The 21245-nt window shown below is 40.4% G+C and overlaps 1 long non-coding RNA gene across 1 annotated transcript; it reads left to right on the forward strand.

Annotated features, from left to right (window-relative positions):
- Window positions 1-7342: 7342 nt before the first annotated feature.
- LOC148158705 (uncharacterized) lies at window positions 7343-12639 on the forward strand. The gene is made up of 2 exons (XR_015763072.1): window positions 7343-9587; window positions 9682-12639. It is a non-coding gene; the product is annotated as an uncharacterized LOC148158705 (long non-coding RNA).
- Window positions 12640-21245: the final 8606 nt, after the last annotated feature.

Here is a 21245-nt window from a genome sequence, read left to right on the forward strand (position 1 = left end):
ATTCTCCGTTGCTTTTTCCAACCCTCATATTAAATCACTCATCTCGGCTCTTTTGCACAAATTTATCTCTCCGTGGCAGTGAAATGCGGCGCTGCTGGAGGAATGTAAAACAGCACATCCACCAAGAGGTGTGGGAGAAGTTCTTTGGCTCGGTTGTAAATTAAAAACCTCTTTCTTCTCGCAGGGCGCGTTTCCTTGGATCTGGTGAAATTTAGAACTGCTGTTTAAATCTCAGTCGCTGTGTTTCCCCCCACCGCCTTTGTTTATTTGAAGGAAGAGAGAGAACTGGAAGGAAATATTTCATGCTCATGTTCATTTTTCAGATTAAAACACAGATAGGGAGGAGTTATTGGCAAAGCGTCTTGGAAATGACGAAAATGCCCTTTTCACAAGGCCTGAAACCTCAACAAGTCATAAACACGATCCAGTGGAGAATGGGAGCTGGTAAGAATGTTTCTCTGTCTTTATTAATGCTCTTTTTTTTTCCTGATCAGCCTCTCCAGCGCTGTTTTTGTGACCTACTTATTATGTTGTGTTGTGACATATTTTTTCATTTTTACCACAGTCTTTTTTTTTCTTTCTTTCTTTATTATTCATTGCAATGTGTTATTAATGGAGCTGCGTCTTGTGCACAAATAGATCCTGACAGCTTTGGACCTCTCTGTTAACGCTGGGAGCCTCAGCAGTACCTGACTTATGACTCCTCATGTTAACATAAAGACCTGATCCTGTCTGAACATCTTCCAGTGAGGGAAACCGGTCCTCCTCCCTCCCCCCCAAGGTGCAGCTGTTGTGCAATAGTGAAGATTATCTTTCTATTTAGTCTAAATCGGACGAACAGATGTCTCGAGCCTAACTGTTGCTGACTTGAGGGGAAACGTTGCAATGTTCCAATTAGATTTTGCTGTGCAATTTGAGACATTTTCTCTGAAAGCTTTGTGTAAAAATGTAGAGTTTTCAGATTAAACGGACTTCACTGGTCCATACAGCAGCCCTGGCTCCAGACAAAAAGGTACAGCGCAGTAAAACTACTCTTATAAGTATCTTTTTCCAAAAATGTTACTCAAGTGAATGTAACAAGTACTACCCACTTTTGAACATAGACAGCAACTTGTTAACAAGCTTAAGGTTCTGTATTGATATTAGCTAGTCATCTTTTAGCTAACATTACCTGCATCCAACAGCTTTACTCAACTCAGTCGGTTAGTTTGGAGGGAAAAACTCTGCAAAGTTCTTTGCGTTTTGCTGGTTTGCTGCCATGAGTCTAACAAACCTGCGTAGCTCTCTGCACAGCAGCAGCAGGTCTCCTTCACTGCCTCAGCGCGAGCATCTCAGCGTTCATGTTGCGTTTGAAGGCGGCTCGGAAAACCAGGTTACGACATGTCAACAACCGATTAAACTGTTTTAACTGCTGAAAAAAGTGACAGAGGACACAGATATGGGAAGTGCGGAAGCTCCTACTGTATCAAATCGAAAAACAGACAGTTTGCCACTCGGGTAAAAACAACAAACAGCTTCCAGTCCAGGGGCGGCACGGCGGTCTCTGTGGGCGGGCGATGCCTCCCCCGTCCCAAACTATAATCCTACTCACACTGTGTCTACGATGGCGCTGTTTTCTTCTAATTAATTAAATTAAATGATATTTTGATCAAAATAAAATATTTTCAGCATCATTCACATGTCCTCTGAAAGTACAATGTTCCATTATTGACACAATGTGCATTATGTGATTTGGCATAAAAACACTTTGGTCAGACATAATAGACTCGAATTTGTTGCATTTAAACTGTGAACTTTTTCCAGTTTAGTTTAAAACATGTTTCTTTTTGTGGTGACAAAATGCTAATCATGCCCTAGAATTGGGCGTTGATAAAACTGTTCAAGCTTTCGTCATTATTTTAGAGAGACTCCAGTTCTCGAGTGGATGAAAATGATGAGGCATTTTCTTTTAACATAATTTGTTTATTAATATAAACATAGAAATTTGGGTTTAAAAATACAAAAATAGAAGTTTGTTTGTGATGATTGGTCCCACTTTACTGGTTTTTTTCTTCTTATTTTTCTAAAATCAAACAAACTTTTTATCTTTAGCTTTCTAGCAGACAACTAAGTGTGTGTGTTTTTTGTTTTTTTTCAGAACTGACTGATATTTGGATCGGTTCAATCTCTAATCTGTCCACAGCATGAAGCTGCCAAAACCAAGTTTCCCTGGACAAAACATGTATGTATAACAATGGGGAATTTGTTTGTGCCTTTCTTCTGACTGATACCTTTGTGCACTGAAGTCATTTTCATCCTTTGCAACCTCCCTGGAAACCACGGCTTCAGATAAAGGACGCAAATGAGAAAACATAAAGGAAATCCCACCAGGACTGCTTTAGCACACTTCAAGTTTATCCGATTCGCTATAACTGATGGCAGGTGTGAGCTTAAGAAGACTGAATGTAGAAAAGTTGGGAGGTGCTGCAAGAAAAATGATTAGTTTAAGTGTGCGCACCTTTATGAGACCCAGGATATTGCAGTTTTTAAACGATTTCCTCTTATAAATGTGTTTTCAGTTGAATATGCCACATAAAGCTTGAAAAGATTGATCAAAGTTTCACTTTTTTTTGCATCACGACAATCTGGCAGAGGCGTGTCGACCCTTGAGAGTCACACTGTAATGCTCCGTGCAACCATATAATGCTTTCTTTCTGCATGAAAATGACATGCATATATAAAAAATACGGCTCCAGGGACACAGCCAGTGGATAACATATTGTTGGTGACTTGTGAGCAGTGACCAGGTCTGCAGTAATGAGTGTCTCCGGTAATGATTGCCCACATCCCACACAGCCGGCCTCTTCGTGCGTTCAGCCGTTTTACTCGGAGTCGCACTGCTCCACTTTCCCACTAGGCTGTGGAGTCAAACCACAGTTAGACTTATTATTTATGGATGATGGCACTTTATCAGATCCTCTGTGTGTCATCACGGGGAAAACACAGCAACAAAGGGGTGTGGGAAATGCGCACTTTTGACTTTTCTTCCACGCGGAGTTACAGAACGGGTTTCCTTTCATGTCCGTTTTCCTGGTTCTGGTGGGAATATTGGGAAGGTCTGGTGAGAAATAAAACCTCCAATTTATGACAAATCGCTCTGAGTAGGAACAGAATGTAAAATTATATATTTCTGACCTCGATATGTTTCTTTTTTTTTTTTTCCTCCTCCTGAAATTTAAAATAGATGACAAGGAGTTAGTGTAAAAAGTTTCAGCCTAAATTGCAACCTTTGTGACGTTTGCTTTGAGGCGGCGGATGACCTGTCTCAGCTTTGACACCGCGCGTCTCAATTGTGTCAGATTGGCGGGTTAATTTCTGACGGCCAAGGGCAGCGAGTGAGATAATTATGATTGCGGAACAAGGTGGTGACAGAGGCAGAAATAAATGGTCGGACTTGTTTTCTTGTTCTCTGAACTAAGGCTCTTGGGAAGGCTAATTAGTGAAGGTACATTAACCATGCCTTGCGTCAGCTTCCCTTCCACCTCATGTGAAATAAAAGAAGTCTGTGTCGGTGTTTACAGTGCCACGAAGAAGTATTTCCTCTTCACAGATTTCTTCTGCTTTTCCATTTTGTCACATCTAAAATGTTTAATATGAGGCAAAAAAAAAAAATCACCTGAGTAAACACAAAAGTAATTTTAATTAAAAAAGAAAAAAAAAACAATAGAAAAATCCACATATATATATAAAACAAACCACATTTGGACCTAATAACTAGTTGTGCCATCCTTGTTTGTTCACCTCAAACATTTAGGTGTGAGGAAAAGAATAATAAAACGAGTCCATCTGCATCAGACGTCATCCATGTCCTGCTTCTTGCGCTCTCAGGCTGCTGGGAAGAATCTGCCTCAAGCTGAATGAAAACTTCTTTCTGTCTGACAAAAGTGACGTACTCAGAAGACGGAGGAGTAACGCTGTGCGGCTGCGCAGGGCGATGACAGAAGAAATTACACACATTACATCAAATTCTGCACTAATTAACGCCGGAGCAGTTCCGCACATCAGCATTATCTCCACATCAGTGACATCCCCCCCCCGCCCTCCGCAGTATCTCTGTTTGGTGCAAACGGAGCAGCTGCGGCTCTCTGGTTTGTCCGCTGAGCCTGATCCATTTCTCTGCTGAAGATTAAATAGGTTTGTATTTGGACTATGATTGGTTTGCTGCGTCTTCTCTTGCCCGCCTCCCGTTCTCCCAGCTTCAGTGATTTGTCAGAATTCCTACCCACTTTTTTCTGTGTGGTCTCTTTCTATCTTTATCTTCCGTCCTCATCCCACCCCCTCTTCTCCCCCCAACCCCTCGCTCCCTTATTATCTTCTTGTGATATCAGGCATTAGGCTCTGCTCCTCTATTTCCTCTTCACACTGAGCAATATTTTAGAGTTAGATGAAAGTCCATCAATCCCCTTTGGCTTGAGCGGACGTGCCAGCTGGAAATAGGATACGACGAGTATAATCTACGTAGAATAGGAACTGTTTTAACTGTGCAGTTTGTTTACTTTGCCGCCCTGGATGGCCACCCAAAAAAAAAAAAAAAAAAAAAACATGACCCAAACCGAAACCACTGCATCACAAATCGAAAAGTAACACCACTTTACAAAGGAACTACACTTTATAACATGGACGTCATTGAACTTTTTCCTGACTGCACTTTTAGCTTTTTGTATCTGAAATTGTATTCTAGAAATGCTGGCATTTTGTCAACTGAGCAAGCAGGTAACTCCTAAATCAAAATTTTTTGGTAATTAAACCAGAAATGAATGGAGTAGAAAGTAAAGAAGTAAAGAAAAAAAATCATTTGGTTCCAGGACGTGTTATTGTGGAAGGAAATGAAATGGCAGAAACTCTGGCAAAAACAGGCTATGAAGAGAAAATCCACATAACTACAAGTTCCATTGAGTAAATCTGACATTACATTTTTCATTAGGAAACACACACAAAGGGTCTGGGAAGAGTTTTGGGATTTCCAGGAAACAGAAAAACATTCATATATAATATGAAAACACGTTGGATTAGCAAGGAAAACCAGATGGAAGAGGAAAGAAGAAAATGCAATCACTCAACTCAGAATAGGACATCCAACATGAACATATTGCAACCAGCAGACAGTGGAACATGTACTGCTTCAGTGTAATGAATACAAAAACAAAAGGAATTCACATCATCTGGACTCTTACAGGAAAAATCAGCCAGCATATTCAATAAGATTATTTTATTTTTATTGGATTATTTTGTCAAATATAGTTTTTCTGTTTTTTTCCATCTTGCCCATTCTACAGATTCACCCTCCAGTCCAGTGGGGGGCAGTAATGCACTTAACCTAGTGTGCCAACCGCCAATCAAATCAAAAGAAGAAGTTAAAACGAAATACTGCTGTACTAACCTCGGTAGGGGGGAAAAAAAGGCCAATCCTGCCTGGTGTCATATATTTTTCAACATAATCTACATGATTTCATGTGTAAATAAGTGCAGGTGTGTCTCCGCTGATATAAGTGCTATCATTCTAGCAAACTGTGGATCATTTCATGTTGCCTGTACCTTCACAGAAATGGCTGCAAGTTTCGAGCTAACTCAACTCAACTATGAACTTCTCTGGGGGAGAAATTAAATCTTTACGGCTCGGTAACATCATGCGCTACGACTCTCGTGTTTTTAAAGTTTTTTTTAAGCAAAACATCAAACGATATGTAATGTCTGATGACAACCGTTTTTCTCCCCCTTTTTCGCTGACACGCTGCTGATACAAGCCCAACATAAAGCTTTTAATGGCCCGTCTTAGCAGGTAAATGTTGCTTCTCCTTTCTAAATCGGTTTTCCAGGGCTGTATATCATGTTTATTAGTTGTTATTGGTCATACTTGGACTGTAAATCACTTTTAGGGAAACATTAGTTCAGCCTGCAGACAGAAAAATGGAGACTCGAATACCAGATCGGAACTAATGTTGCACATTCATCTGTTAAGTTTTGCTCTCTGTGTGTGTCTTCATTGAAAAGACTTCAAAAACCTTTTTTTAAAAATGTTAACTAGTAAATATCTGTTTATTTAGTATTTTAACAGTTTGTTAATGGGTAGTTTTATCAACCTATTCTGAAGACAATGATCTTTTTGGGTTACTTTGTGACCCAAGTTGGGAATGAGTTTACACTCTTGGCGTAGACCACACACTTTGAATTGATTTACTTTAATTTACTTTGAACACACTTGAATTTACCACAGTTGGACTGCATTTTAAACTGTGGAAACATCTCAAGGACGATCAGTGGAAACTTTAAACTTCATCAACAAAGTATGAAGCAAAGGTTCTGAATATTTATGTACATGCGATTTGAATCTTGAGGAAAGAAATTAACTTAACACAGTTTGGAAAAAGACTGTAACGTGTAAAAAGCTCTACCTATGCATGATCCAATCCTAACCTCGCCGCTGCAGTAGGTGATGGAGATGTGAAGACAGGCTGCCTCCTGCTCACCGGGAGACAGTAGGACAGACATGGGAGGCAGGAGCAGCGCGATGTGCTTTTGCACTGCAGTTTGAAGCGACACGTAGAGAGGGGGGCCTTTGCAACCCTTGCCTCTCAGGGCTCCTTTGGCCTGTGTATAATTGATGAGTAAAGTGAATAAGAGATGAGTTTGTGACTGTCAGCCAGCCTGATGGGGACGGACAGAGCTCGAGTTTGGCTCCCCTCATCTGGACGATGATGACAGTGACGGTGACGGTGATGCCTGTGTTTCCTCCGTGACTCCGCCTGCGCTGGACCGCGCCCAGCGTCTTCGTCACCTCCTCTAGATGGCAAGACAAAAGGCAGACGCACGTGCAAAGAAGAGAAAGAAGAGGAGAGGGAGGGAAAGGTGAAGGCAGGGTTGACGAGTGGGGGCAGAGCGGAAGATAGATGAAGAACAGAGGGCAGCGGACTGAAGTGGGGTGGGTGGTAGATAGGAAGTCGCGTGAAGACGGAAAATTACTGGAGAACATGTCGATCATTTTGGAAATGGAAATGCAAGACAAATTTATCCTGCGACCCTAAACCTTTGTTAAAATTTCAAAAGGACCAACAGCTGTAGTCTCTGTCTGCATCTTGGTAAATAGAGGTATACGGTTAGCTTACATGTTTAAAGCTGAGTCTTCCCTCATAGATTCCTGCATCAAAGTGAAGATGACGAGAGTGATCAGGATTTAGACTTGGTTTTAAAGAGTTGTACCTTCACAAGCCACAATTTGACGGGATCATTATTACACAGTTGTTTTAGTGCAGCGAGGGGTCACGACCTTTTACTGGGCTGCCGTGTGGCACTGATCTTACCCAGATTGAAATGAGTGAACGTGCATAGATTAGGATTAGGGTAAAAATGTTGGCGTGTGCTCCTCTCGTGTCTCCACCAGTGTTTGAGGCAGAATGGACCTTCCCATTAGAAACACACAAGTCAGGATTTTATGGCGGATTTCCAGTCATTTAGTTTTTGTAAAGCTTTGACTTACCAATACTGAATTTTTAACTCGTACTTTTCTTTAGTAACCATAATATTAGAGGGTATAACGACGAGCTACGTATCTATTGAATGTGAAAATTCAGTTCAGTTGAAATATTACTGATGGAGCCAGTGCCACCAAATTTACGTCAGCTGTCAACCTCAACCAACATAAGATGTAAATACAACTAATTTCAAAGGGAAGTAGTCTACAAATGAGATAAAGCACACATGAAGAAAAGGATGTTTTCCCGCGGCATAGATATCCAAGAAACCAGCTAAGGTCTGTCAGTATTTAGAAAGCATTTATATCCTATAGAAAGGTTTCTCATTCGTATTGTATGGAGTGGCACAATTGGTAAAAAGCAAAGAGATCTTTTGAAAAGTCATATTGTTGCAGAACACCCTGATGGCAACTGCATTTCTAAACGTCTGATTATTGCAGTGGGATGGACTGTCCAGGTAGTAGCCCGCCTCTCGTCAATTGACCGCTGAAGATTAGCACCAGCACTCCTTGTGACCGTGGAAGGATAAGCGTGTTGGTTGGTTGGATGGATGGAGGATTGTTGTAGTGTTTGCAGTTGGAGCCATATTTCCAGAGAGGAGAGAACATAATTTAACCACAAACAAGCCATGGCCAGGTGGAACCTCATGGGAATCCTGACAGAGGAGATGTCAAAGTACTTGCTTCAGAAATGCCTAGGAAGAGCAGGCATTGTTTCTCACGTGTACTCAAACACAACGGACAACGTGGCTACTCGCTGCACAAGACTCCACCACTGAAGGAAAAAAAAGCTTGTTAAAGTTTGTTTAAAGTTTTCTGATGAGAAGTCACAACAATGCTTCTTATTGTACCATTTACAGCAGTTTTTTTTTTTTTTTTTTTTGGAGTTTACACGATGAGCTCAGCCGATTCGCAGTTCCACCAGATGTTTGCTAATTGCTGCTGCCGCTAGTCTGGAGGAGCAGTGTGCTGCAGGTGAGGGATGATCTGGAGTCTGTGGCTCAAAAAAGCCAGCCTATGTGGGGAAAATAGAAAACTGCTACGGTGTTAAACGGGACTAATAATATCTGAGCTTTCACTGTTATTCTAGTTGATATATTTCCTTTATTATTGCACATGGATATAATAATAACTTTAAAAAATAAAGGTCAGTGAAACTGGTTGTTAAGTAATTCTTCATTCACTCCGAGATGTGATCTGATTAAATGATACCTAAATAAAATATTTTTAAAATGAAATATGCTCAGTGTAAATCTCCCTAATCCTGCGCATTAGTGAGATTGCACTGTGGGAAGTTTTCATGTTTATGCCCCTTACAAACATAATAAACTTTTTGACTTGTGACCTTAGATCCAAAACATTACGGTTTAGCTAAGTCAAAGTGGGATCTAGGATTTTAGTAAGGGGGTCTACAGAAAGTTTACTCCTAACATTTTTTATGACCCTCTTGACTTTTACGACCTCTGCAAAAATTTCAAATGTCGCGTTCACTCGTGTCTTCAGAAACCTTCTAGTGTGCAGGCAGATCCTTGGTGACGGAAAGTAGCGGTGAAACATGAAGCAACAAGAATGGAAACATTTACTTCTTTTTGTAACTTCTCTATTAGCTTGTTTTTCAGGGACAAGACAACCAGAACCTTGAAAACAGGTCAGGTTAACATGTTACAAATGTTCTGCTTGTGGGATATCTTTAGCCAGTGGCTACTTTGCAGTCTTCATCACAACGATGACCATAGCACAACATAATTATATTTCATGAGTACAAAAATCTAAACAAAAAGGAAAGTAGTCATTTATTCTTAATGAAATAGATGGAGAAAAAATACAGCAGGAAAGTGATGTGGATAGTTTTTCAAGGTACTGCACTCTTCATAGGTTTCCTCTGTTTAATTCTTTGATAGTAAATAGACACGGAACAGAATCTGAGAGAAAAATCTCCGTCTGTCTTCCGCAGAGAGAAAGTGTGTCATTTGTCCAACCTCTGGGACTGGCTGACATTTCTGCTAACGCCCGTCACATGAAGCTGCTGCTCAGATGCCTCTGACCGCAGAAAAGGCCAGATATCTCTCTGTGTTTTAAGGTGAAAGGTCAAAGAGCAAACTCTTCATGAAAATGTAATGTAATTTTTTAGAATAATTAATACAAGTTGCCACATTTTTTTTTTTCTTTTTTAGCTGTGTTCTCATTTCATGTTTCAGAAGCTCCAACACAGATACTGAGTGGCTTTCCACAGCTGCCGGATGTGGAACGTGTTAAATTTGCATCAATCCCATCAGTTAGCAACACATGCTCTCCTTGTGCAATCTGAGAGAGTGAGCGCTGGTAGAGCTTACGGTCTCCCTCGGCCCTCTGATGCACTGCGCTCTCCCTCTGCGCTCAGCCCTTTGGGGGAAGACGTTAGCTGGATGTGAAGCAGGCAAGAAGGACGGCAGCACAGAGAGAGAGAGAGAGAGAGGAGGGGGAAAGAGTTTCAGCTGAGTGCAGCGATTTTCTCCCAACTCCCGGATGGCTCCCAGATGTTTTTTTTTTTTTTTTTGAAAGCCAGCACTTTCTTTGCATTTATTCTTCCAGGTTGTGTGTAGTTTCCATGTTTTCTTCTCCTCTGGGATTGAAACTTTGAAAAACGCGCTCCTTTCACTTTGTATGATCATCCTTCATCAAATAAACCTGTTCCTAGAAACAGCTTTCCTGTTCTTTCTGGAGGAAAGCAGCCCCACTGCATGATGCTGCCACCACAGCGGTGGTGGTGGTGTGTTCAGGCACAAGAAACTGACACTAGTTTCTGTGCTGTAACTAATTCAAGCTCTTCATAGAACAGCTGGATTTATAGATCGGAGTAAAGCGAGTGAAATACATATTTGTGCCACACTTTTTATTTTATTCATAAATATGTCTTGTTCCCTTTCACTTCAAAGCTCTCTCTCTGTGTTGTGTTCATCTTTTACATAAATTCTCAAATCTGAGGTTGTCGCGCAACTAAATCTTAAAATGTTCACTTGGTCCGGCTTTTGCCACAGGCACTGAAATCGGTCAGTTTTGAACAATGTTGTATTTTACTTTACTTTCTATCTGCTCTCACGCAAATGTAGTCCCAAGTATAACAGACGCCGCATTTGAGTACTTGTGCAGAAATGATAGCAGATGTGTTTGACCTTTTGGTGATTTATCCAAGCTTTTCATGCTTCCTGCGTAAACAACAGGAAGATCTGGCCCTTGTTTGGCTGATGGCTCTTTTCTTAACAAATTTATGTTTCTTAAAAATGTCCTCCATAAATATTTTTGCTGCGTGCACGTCTTTAATAGCAGTGAATCACGTCTGATTAGAGCGCTATTGCTGGAGCAGTCTCTATAGAACTGAGGATGAAAGTGCACAAACCTCTTCATCACTTTTTTTTTTTCTATTTTTTTATTATTTTTCTCAGTCTTTATCATCGTTTCTGGGAATCCTGTTGGTTTTTTTGTTGGGTTTTTTTTTTTTGTAGCCCGGAGCCATTGCACCTTTTCTCATTTGTGTTGACTGCTCACATAGTTGTGTCAACAGATTGCTGCAACAGTGTGACATGAGGGACATGAGTGACAAAGAGCTTTATCTAGCCATGTGTCTCTGCACATATTTCACACGACTGTTCGCTGGCGGAGCGCGGAGTTGACTGTAAATAGAGCGAAATGTTTTGATGACGCACAACCCTCTGCGAGCTCATTGATATGGAGAGGGAAGTCAGGGTAGCGGCTGCCTCGCAAGCAAACGCATTCCTGTGATGCAGGGAGAAGCTCTTAGCCGCGCCGGATTTAATGCAATTACAGATCCATAAATGGGTAAAAGTTATTCCACCGCGGTGCGTATTCCCTCTCACGCTCTTTGTTTCCTTTAATTCCTGATGCAGAAAACTCGCCTCGAATCGTATGTGCGCACGTAACCCTTGACCTCAGATGGCGCAAATGGGGGGAAAAAACCCCCCCAAAAAACGGCAGCTTGGTAGAAGAAATCTTCAGGGAGAGTTTTAATTTTCAAGAGAGATGAATCTAATTATTGCACGAAATTGCCTAATTAGCAGCATGCACGCAGCAGGACTTCAGAACAATCACCAACCTTCCTGCTTTGAATTAGTTTGTTGTTTTTCTTTGATAAAAACGCTGATTAGCATATGGCACAACGATGAACCTTCCTCCTCTGAATTAATGTACCAATTTTCTTTCTTTTTTTTTAAATAAAATGCTCATTTTACATATGGTAAATGAAGGCCTTTTCATTCTTTTAAAAAGATGCTCACTGTCCTCTCTTTGTGTCCACCTACTCACCACTAATCGAAAGAGTTCCCTCCGATAGCCCCCTAATCTCTCCTTCTGCCCTTCCTCTTTCCCTCCTTCTACATATTAAACTGTTTTTAGTGTCACACTGGCACAGTTCCCACTCTAAATGGTCCATGGCATACAGAGCCGCTCCGACTCCTTCCCATCCTCCTTCAGCTCCTGCCCCACCTCTTTTGTTTCACGCTCTCCCTCTCTCCGGCTTGACATGAAGCGAGTGACGCACAGCGCTTCTGTTTGGAAGTGACGGCCGACCTGGCTTCGGCCGTGACGCCGTGCAGTCCTCCAACGCTTATCTTAACCCGACGGACGCAGACAGCACACAACATTCGTACATCATTAATGTTTTTTTTTTTTTGCCTTTTATTGCAATACAACGGCAAGTAAGTTTCATTGGACGTTTATGAGATGCCTCCTTTATTTTGATAACCCTAATAAGATGCAGTGAGACGAATTGCCTTTAAAAGCCAACTCGTTAGCAGACAGAGTCCACCTGTGCCTAATTAAATCTCAGTATAAATCCAGATGTTCTGTGAAGGCCTCAGAGGTTTGTTGGAGCACGTCGATGAACAAACGGTGACGTAACACAGCAGACGGGTCAGGGGAAACGGTATGGAGACGTTTAATGTAGGGTTAGGTCATGGAAAACAACTTCTGCTGCTCTGTTCAATACGTCATCCACAACAGGCCAGGTGAGGATTAACCAGAGGGGCACCCAAAATCAAGCACTACTACAACTTTGGAGGAGATCAAGTAAGAAATCTGTTGACTGGAACAAAATCAGTAATGCAAAAGTCACAAAAGAAAGAAATTGCTGAAAGAAAGCCATAAAAAAATAAAATAAAATCCTGCTCAAACGTTTCTACACGTGATGAGGAGGAAACGGCAAAAGACGCTCTGGTAAAATGAGATGACAACTGAACATTTTAGCCCAAAATTCAAAACAAATTTTGGGCTAAACCTGGAAAACACCACGAAACATGGTGGTGGCAGCGTCATGCTGAGAGGACGATGGAAGACAAAGAAGCTGGGAAGAGTTGATGAGAGTCGAACATGAGCCAATCATAAACGAATCCTCAAAGATCCAAATGAATTTAGCTAAAAACTCACATTCCCAAATTAATCAATGATACATTAAAATAAGAAAGTCATAGAGATAAAACATATAGATTCGCCCATAAAATGTGTTCTATTATTTAGACTCCAAAGAGCCACACTGACAACAGTGCATGTCTCTGCGTGTGCCTTACATATTCTGTGTAAATTGCTTTCATGCTCAGCCTAAGCACAGATTTATCAATTATTAACAGACCAAATTAATTCTTCCTTCATGTCTGCAGCTACTCTGTGTGCAGTGGATGTATTTTGATCTGTTACAGTGGTAGGAGGAGATGAGCTGCATGTGCACAAGTAAAAACATGTTTATTTAATTTTTTCAAAAATTGCTTTGATTTTTATCATTATTCTGATCAAGTTTGTTTTTCACAGCTTTCCAATGAGATATTCCAGGGAACTGGCTGGTGTACGAAATGAATTTAGTTTTCAGCAAGATACTGGTGCTGGCCAGTGACCGGAGGATTCGATACTCTGTGATCTGGTATTTTTCTAATCAGTGCATAAACTGTATTGACAACAACACTCTTTAGTGTGGATGATTTTAAGAGTGAAGAACCCTGAAGGCTCCCTTTTCCCTAAACATCAGTGACGTGTTTAAGATCCGGTTAGCGGTAGCATACAGCTATAAGTGTAATCATTTTTTGCCTGTGAATAATTTTATTTGAGAAATGTTAAACAATACATATTACCACTTAAAACAGATATTCTGTTTTACACAATACAAAGTAATAAACAGAAAGACCAAACGTAGCTTTTTGTGATACAGTCTCCCAGTGACTTCCTGCTACACGTACAGATAAAGGAGAAATATCCCAGCTATCAAACCATTACTGAGGTTAATGGGAAAACAGTGAGCTCTGTTGCTGCTGCATCCCCAGCGACGAAAGCCGACGTGTGTTGTGTTTGTGTAGGCTCAGAGAATGTGAAACGAATGAAGAAAAAGGTGCAAACTTCTGGTTTGATTAAAAGTCTCGGCTTCATTTCAGCTCTCGTCTTGTGTCAGTTCTCATATCTGAGTGAAGAGCGCCAGTGAAAACAGAAAGCAGTTCTCAAAATGGTGACTACATTTAGTAAAGGAAGACACTACCAGTCTGGATCTCTGTGAAAACATCATTCCCCCCCCGTCGTTAATGAGCAGTTGATTGTGAGGAGCCGTATTTTGGTTCACTTTCACTAGCCGGGTCTGATTATTGTCACAATCCTGAAGTGCTTGAGTTTTGGGTCATTTGTTTTTTAATCACTTCCTTTTTACTTATGTTTGGGTTCCTTTGTAGCAGGTACAAAGGTCTTAAGTCCATTCCTTCATATTTAGTTTCCTGGTTTATTCTTCTGTTTTTGTATTTACTTCTCATTTCCTTTCGGTTCCAGATCTTCTTCCTGTGTGCCTTTCATTCCCTGCTGGAGCTGCAAAATAAAACATTCACTCCCATATAACCTATACAACATGAAGTAACCTAAATGATCTCTAAAACAACACACCACCTCCCCGTTGAAAGAAATTCAAGAACAGATGAGAAACAAGTTATCAATCCGGAGAGAGTTACAATGCTACTTTTAAGTCCAGTGAATCAAAATTACTCCAGGAGTGCATCAACAACATCACAAAAAGGATCCGAAACAGCATTTAAAGTAGCATGTAAGGCTAAAATCACTACAGACCAAGAAGAAAACGAGCGTCCATCACACGTTTGCCAAGCGTCATGTTGTTGATCTAAAAGCGTGTTGGGAAAATATTTTGTGAACTGATGAGGGAAAAAAAGTCAAATTCTTTGCAAGGTGTGACTCCTGTTACACGTAGCATCAAACTAATCTGTCGTTTTAGTTGAAATGTGGCCATGTTTCAGCTTTTGACACTGATTCTTTACTACACTGATGTCTCACTTGATGTGTTCAGATCAACCGCATCACATCCTTCTCCTTCCACCTTGAGGAAAAAATAAATCCTATATTGCAGAGGATGCAGCATTGCATCGTTTTCTGGAACTGGGCAGGTGTTGAGGTGTGTGTGAGGGTTATCACACCAGAGGAAGAGCAGAGACAGCGGCACAGCCTCCATGCAGTAATGACGCGGTGTTGAGGCACAGAGAGCTGGAATGAATGCAACTTGTGTGATTTCCTTTGTGTTCACCAGCTTACATCAGCCAACCATGATGCAACGCCACAAACTAGAAGAAGGTCACAACAGATATTGCAATATTGCAGAACAGCACTTTGAACATGAACTCTGTGCGCGCATGATGTGACATTTGTATGTTGTCGGGGGAGTTTTGAGTCTTTCAAATTTATGGCCTGGAGCCCGACACTCCCCGGACATCTGATCAAATTTTCATCTCCAGCTTCTCTCGCTTTCGGTTAAATCTGTAAAAGGGTGGAAAGTTTTATGTGAATTTATAACAATGTCTGAAGTCGATTTTGAAATGTAAGAAAGTCTCAAAGGCTTTATTTTGGGACTGAAAGTTCATGGGGGGACACTTTAAAAAAAAATCCCACACAAACCTTTCCCAGTATGAGCTGAAAAATATCATTACTTATATCATTACCCTGATAGGCTCAGAAAAGATGGCTGTGGAATGGCCTAGTCAAAGTCAATAAGCAATGAGTCGTAAAATAAACTGAGTTGCAGTGACATGCATTTGTACAGGCTGATCATGACCAAATACCTTCAAGTGTAGCTGAATGAAAACAATTCTGCAAAGCTGAGTTTGACTGAATTTCCTCTGCAGTGATGTAAAAAACCTCACTGCCACTTTTTCACAAATACTTAAAAGCTGCTGCTGCTCCCAGTAGTGGCAAAAAAACAAAACAAAAAAAAATTATTAGGTTTAGGGAGCAGTTATGTTTTCACCTACAGCCCAGTTGGTTTGGATAGCTTTAAAAACTTAAGTCACCATTTAAAAATGTCTGTCTCTATCCATTATGTTACTTTCTACATTAAAAATTGAAACAGACATCTGTTAGGGGACAAATAACTTGTCAAGGCTGCAGATTTGTTGTGTAGATTTTAATATTTGTTTATTTTTCTTTCCTTTTTTTAAAGTAAAATAGGCACAATTGTGTGGCAATCAGTTGTTATTTCATGCAAGGAGAGAGAAAGGATGGGCCCACTGACCACAATTCCTCTGTGAACCTAAATGTGGAGAGTCTTGAATTTCTCCCTGTACGGTGATAAGCAAGAAATGAGAGAGTCGTGTTACTCTCCCGGGCTCAGGGCTATTAACCCAGCAGTAAGGCAAAAAAAGAAAAGAAAAAAGGATGAAGCGTTGGTTCTTCACAAAGATCATCAGACACTTCTGGAGGAGTAGGTAAATCCCGAGCCGGGAATATTCTCTTCATTTGGTTGACATAAAAACTCATTCTATCTACAAATGTCGCAACGGTGAAAGAGGACAGGAGAGGTATAATAATAATAATAAATTTAATTTATAATGCACTTCTCATTAATAAAAATCTCATGTTCCCAGTTTGGTTAGGGAAAATGTTTTACAGGCAAATCCAAAGAAATGTTAATAATAGATTAAAGACCATTTAATCTGAGGACGGATTTCCTTATTTTACCTGTAAATTACACATTTATGTCAACCGATCTAATCGATGTTATTCTCTCATCAATTAGCACACTAGATTCAGGCATTTGTGTGATTTTAGTTTTTTTCCCCCCATTACTACACTTACACAAATGAGAGTGTAATGACAAAAAAATATATAAACTGTCACATAATGGCTGAATGTGATTCTGATTTGAGAGAAACTTTTCAAAGTTCAGGGTGTTGGTAGGAAAAAAAATCTGAAAGGTGTTCTTGTTGGCCAACATGTTCTCAATCTGTTACAATAAAATGTGAAATACAATGGTGACTATTTGTCATATAGCTTTAATCATCGCTAACTTTAATTTCTTAGCACCTGAGCAAATTAGAACATGTCCAGTTATTTTGCAGAATAATCTTAATTCAGCTACACTGAAGAGTTTTCAGCCATGAACGAGTGGTTAAATGTGAAACCACAGGGTCTTACTTGGATCTAATTCTGGATTTGGCAACTTCAAAATTTCCCTTTTCTCCTTGGTTGGTTCAGATCACTGTTCTGCAGCAACACCAAATAAAAACCGAGCTTCAGCTCACAAGCTGATAGCCAGACATTCTCCTTACTTTTCTGTTACAGAGCAGAAATAATGGTTCAATTAGTTCACTTTCCCCGTGTCTTGAAGCAGCAGAACCACCACAGAACATCAAGCTGCCAAATCCATTCTATCGTCGTTATGTAGTACCGTTTTTCTAAAACGCTGTGTTAGTTTTTCATCAGATGCCATTGGACACCTTCCAAAGAGTTTCTCTTGCCAGTCCACAAAATTTCCCCAATCTTTTGGAGATCATTAAGATGTTTTCTGAGGACATTTTATACAAACAGGCTTTTGTGGGGTTTATTTCTGCGAGCTGCGGTTTTATCCATGGAAATGTTGCACTCTTTCTCCTATTGTTAAATCTCGAACGCAGACGTTAACTGACGTAAATGAGTCGGTAAATGTCTTCATTACTGTTCTGATTTCTTCTGTGAACTCCTTCATGAGTCGTTGTTGCACTCTTGGAGTAATTTTGGTCGGCCAGCCGTTCGTGGAAACATTCTTCACCGTTTCATGTTTTCTCCATTTTTGGTTCTTGAAATTTTTTAGCTGACGGAAGAATGTGCTGCTTTTCTTTAGGTTACTACATGTTGTCAGACTCAGAGATTTATTTATTTTTTTATTCAACATTTCAATCAGTGATCAGATCTGGAAGAAGCTTGCTAAATTGAAAAGAAATGTTAATACATGATGGAGCAATTTCATCTTCCCAAAGGGTGAGGTTAGTTTGGATTAATGAGGATTGCTTTTTGTATATTCAAAGTATCTTCATCTGGTATTTAAATCTGTTTGTTAAACTGAAAAATTAAACTTTGACAGCCAAAATTGTAAAAACATTAAAGGGGGCAAATGAATTTTTACAACCCTGTTTTACATCTATGACTCTGTCTTCTGAAGTCATTTAAATAACGTCTGGTTTGACTATTGGTTCATTTTTGAGGTTTCCGTTCATCCACTGATTGATTTATCTCATGGCAGCTGAAGGCAGAAGCTCTACAGTGGCTTTAACAAAATTACCACAGTGACCTTAGTGACATTTATCAGACTCGTTTTACAACCTCAGTCCGTGCAGTACGCAGTGGTTAAATACCAAAGATAAAGACCTATGGTAAAGGGGCCCACATAAAAACAGCCACTCTACTGATTTATTAGCCTCCAGCAGAGACATGTGCTTTTCAGAGCCGCAGTGTAACGACGGCTGCTCTGCAACATGTTTCCAGTGTTAAGTCGTATCCACTGACAGCTCTGTTATCTGTGCCTGTCGGTAAAAAAGGTCAGCTACGTGATGTCTCTGTTATCGCGCTTTGATGCACAGAGCTACTTAGAAACGCACATTCTTTACTGGACAAACGCGCAGACTTTGCGCGTCGTTGTGCCAAATGTTGCTAAATGGGTTCTTGTTGATGTTTTTCGTTGTTATTGTTTGTGACGGGGACAAAACCTCTTCCTTCAATTCCAGTGCTGAATCTTAAGCTGACTCCATGTGTACCCAGAGGTTTCTTTCTTCTTTGAATGACGCCAAGAGATAACAGCGCCTGGACAAAAGGGCCTCCTGCTTTTTCACAGTGAGGCAGAAGAAAGCCAGCGAGCCAAGAAAGAGGAAAGCCACAAAGATAAACTCACAGATAGCGAAAACGGGAGACCAGAGAATGTTAAAGTATGATAACCTCAAGTCCTCCTCTGATGACACACGGTCTTCTCTCTGTCTCTGGGCTGATTGTGTTGACAGCGTTGTTTGCTCATCTGAGTCCAGCCTCTGCACTGCACGGCCATGATGAAGACTGTGGGGATGAAACGTGAGGAAGATGTTTTGCTCTTCTTCTTAAATCAAGGTTTGGAGTGTATATATCTTTTTCTAGAAAAACAAGAAAAATGGTTAAACAATGAGGTGAACCACATGTGATGGAAGAATGACGAATGATGAAGAAATGCTTGTGGAAGGAACGTACAGAGGCGGACGAGATGATTTCATCAAAATGTCAGCCTATGGCAAATACCTGCACCGTAATGGTTCAGTGTAGTTGCCTGTTGTCAAAAGTCAAATTTAATAATAAAGGACAGTCCTTATTAACAGGAGTCATGGTTAGGGTTATGAGCAGTGTTGCCGTATTCATGACGTGTGTGAAGTCTGGTGTCTATATAATTTTTAGGCCAGGGATTGAAGTAATGAAGAGCTATATGGAGTTAGATTTGTTTCACAATTATTCAATCAAAAAAAAAAATCATGTCAAACAAAAAAAGCAGTATTCAATCAAAAAAAAAAAGTTTCAATCAAAAAATTTGTGACTTCAATCAAAAAAAAATCTTAAAATTTTTTGTTTCGTAAAAAATTATTTTTATGATTAAAAACTTTTTAAAGATTTTTTTTGTTTGACATTAATTTTTTTTGATTGAATAATTGTGAAACAAATCTAACTCCATAGAGCTACTGCTAGTATGTAACATATTCAGTCATCTGGGTGAACATGAGACTTAGATATCGACTTCCTGCAATTACCTTCGTTCTGGTTGAAACTTTTTGTTCTGTATTATCATTTTTCTTGACTTGACAGATCTGATTGGCTTGTGTCTTCATGTACTTACTAAATATATTCTGTTTTGTGAATCCAGCGCAGAATTGAAGAACATTGGACAACCGAAGCATGTGCAGAAAAAAGGAGCAATTGGTGTCTCTGTGAATTTACTCTGAATATTTGGGCTCAATGTGTAACATCCACAATGTTACTGGAGGGCTAAAAGACTTTTTGTGGTTTTATGCCGTTGCAGCTTAATTTCAAGCCACGCGATCAAAATGGAAAGAAGAGAGTAAATAAAAAAGGTTGTTTCCTGTGCAAAACTCAAATAGGGTCCTCCACTCAGTGTGGCATAAAGCACAGACTGCGATATCTGAATCAATCTAACATTTTCTATCACTTTGTAGAATCATTTTCTTTTATTTCATGGTGCGATCTTATTCTCAGACAACATACATTTGTATTTTGACTAGAATTTCTGCGCACAAGCCACAACCACCATCGTCCTTGTCACTAGGATATTAGTCTGAAATATAGATCAGCCCCACATATGTGTTATGTAACCTTTGAACAACCGCAAACTTCACTCTCTGCCTCCTTATTGAGACATATGGAGCAGCAAGCATGCTTGGGGCCAGATGCTGATGATATGTCAGCTTAAGGACCCAGGCTATGGATTACTCTGCTGGAACGTCTGTAGTCCTCTTATTCAGCTCTGCCAAAGAAGGTCAATTCTGCCCTGCGAAATAATTATTGTTTTGAATAATCAGTTTAATTAAACCACAGTGATCACTCTTTTGGAAAAGTTAGATTTAAATTATATTTGATCAACTGTACACGAGATCTAAAGAGAGAACCTGTTCAAAAATAATTTTAAAGCAATGTGATTTGTCACAATATAAGACAAACTTGATTTAGCTCCAAATATCTACATTGTCATGTTTTCCAGTTCCATAGTATTTTAAAGCATAATCAAGTAACTATGCTACATTCAGTTCAATCTGGAGAGACTCAGACGGAGAGAGAAAAGCGATTAAAGAGTTTAATGACAAAGATAAACATGAAAATAAACACAAAGTTCTTTGGCGTTCAGGCCCCGGCCGGGGACGTCGAGCTGGACTTCAATAAGCTCGATGAACATTCCTGATGCAGCATAGGAATGTAGACCCCCTGGGGCCTGTGCTGGTGGCGGCGGTCGGAGGAAGATGAGGCCTAAGAGCCGGGAGCTGAAGGTGGAGATGGGGCGGCGGTGGGTTGATCGTGGCTGGTGAGCAGAGGAGGCCGTGGATGAAGATCCTTTTGAACTGGAGCCCAGACGATGATTCGCTGGAGTGAGGCTTGGACCGGTGCTGATAGGTCCGGGTTGCAGAGAGGGAGGCACTGATTGAAGAACAAGGTGCGCCTAGAGAGTCTTCCAGACTGAACTTCAGTCAAGACTCCATTTCTTATGTAGACACTGCCTCCAGGAAGTCATCACAATATCACTCCTCTATTAACCCTTTAACAACATGTTTACCACAGTTTCACTGAGAAGTAGCTCATTTAATGAGCTCAGCAAATGAGCAGTTCCACCAGATGTTTGCTAATTGCTGCTGGCTAGTCTGAAGGAACTGAGTGGGGGAGTGGAAGGGGAGCGCTGCTCTGTGAAGCAGAGGCTTGGAAGGTTGGCAACTGCAGCTTCGAG

The sequence above is a fragment of the Poecilia mexicana genome, unplaced genomic scaffold (assembly GCF_051168715.1).
Source record: "Poecilia mexicana isolate PSO_F unplaced genomic scaffold, ASM5116871v1 scaffold_6, whole genome shotgun sequence".
Classification (NCBI taxonomy): domain Eukaryota; kingdom Metazoa; phylum Chordata; class Actinopteri; order Cyprinodontiformes; family Poeciliidae; genus Poecilia; species Poecilia mexicana.